This window comes from Mastomys coucha, unplaced genomic scaffold (assembly GCF_008632895.1).
Source record: "Mastomys coucha isolate ucsf_1 unplaced genomic scaffold, UCSF_Mcou_1 pScaffold23, whole genome shotgun sequence".
NCBI lineage: Eukaryota > Metazoa > Chordata > Mammalia > Rodentia > Muridae > Mastomys > Mastomys coucha.
Window position 1 is genome coordinate 113,785,720 of NW_022196906.1, and position 1,422 is coordinate 113,787,141.

Sequence of the window (1,422 nt, forward strand, 5' to 3'; positions counted from 1 at the left end):
TTCAGTATCTATCTGAGGGTGCCCTTGAGCCTTCTGCTCCTCTAGTCTTACCTCCCAAGCACCGAGACCACAGTGTGCACCTCTGTGCTCCGTTTCTGTACTGCTGGGAATAGAACCAAGGGCTTCAAGCAAGCATTCTACCAAGGAAGCCACAGCCAGAGCCCCTCAGCTAGCTTTTAAAAAAGAAAGACTTCAGGGTTTGTGGATGCAGGGACAATACTCACTCGGGAATGTCATTGTCAAAACTACTGTCGATAGCCATGAACACACAGTTGATGATCACTGTGAAGAAAATGAACATGCTAAAGGCTGTGACCAGGACGGGTTAAGGCACAGACACTGCAGGAGGCCACAGACTGCCACTGTGATGGAGATCTCTGAGCTGTTTGCATGCAAATGCACCTGTTCTCTGTGGACAATTCAGTGCCATCTCCACCACTGAAGAAGGGTCCCTACCAAACTGCAGCCTCCTCCTAGGGAGAGCTACTGCCTCTTCCACACTTCTTGTTGATATCGATTTAACTGGCCCTAGGTTGGGGGTGTTATAGCTCAGTTGGAAGAGTATTTACCCAGCATGCACAAAGCCCTGGCCTCAGTTCTCAGCACTGCATGAACGAGGCACGGCAGCTCACACGTGCAACCTCAGCACCGAGGACCTGAGCGCCGCCGTGGGCATCCATAGTTCTACATCATCCTCTGGTCACAGAGAGTCTGAGGCAGCCTGGACTACGTGAGAACTAGGTGCCATGTGATCCAGGAACTCCCCACAGAGTCAGGCTCAGGCTGACTTAGCTCAAACTGCAGCCTTAACAGGTTCAGCCTCATCCCATCCCCCTGGCGGTGGGAGAGGGCAAAGGGCAGAATAAGCTGCATGCTAAGCAGGAGCACCACCACTGGGCTCCACCTGCTGGGCTCTTCCTCTGTGCCTTTCCTCCTCCTCCAGACAGTTCCTCTCTACTGAACCACTTAAGTAAGAACCCTACCACAGACCCTGTTCCAGGAACTCCGTGGACGGATCCACATCGGCCTTCCCCCTCTCGGGTCTAAAATGGCCTAGCCCCTTCTGTGCTCATATAGACTCAAATGTCTCCTGAAGCTGAGGATCCCGGGCCACAGCTGCCCACGCACTCGCCACCCCTCACAGTGCCAGACACCCCCAGGGGCACCTTGGGAACCAAGACTATTTTGCTTCCACTGAAACTGGAGCTGGTCAAGTGCATTCTGAAGCCCTGTGCTCAGCCCCCAGCGTTTTGTGTGTGGAGGCATGTTCCTGTGATCCCAGAATTTGGGAGGGAGAGGTGCGAATGTCAAAAGTTTGAGGTTATCTTCTGCTACATAGGAATTTCAAGGATAGCCTCAGCTAGGAGACCCTGACTCAAGTTAGCAATAATAGTGGTAATAGAACAGAGATGGACCCCTGGG

The 1,422-nt window shown here is 52.9% G+C and overlaps 1 protein-coding gene across 1 annotated transcript in view; it reads right to left on the minus strand.

Moving 5' to 3' along the window:
* Positions 1-1,422, minus strand: part of LOC116073721 (sodium channel protein type 11 subunit alpha-like) — a 131,895-nt gene that overhangs the window by 86,408 nt on the left and 44,065 nt on the right. The window lies entirely within an intron of this gene.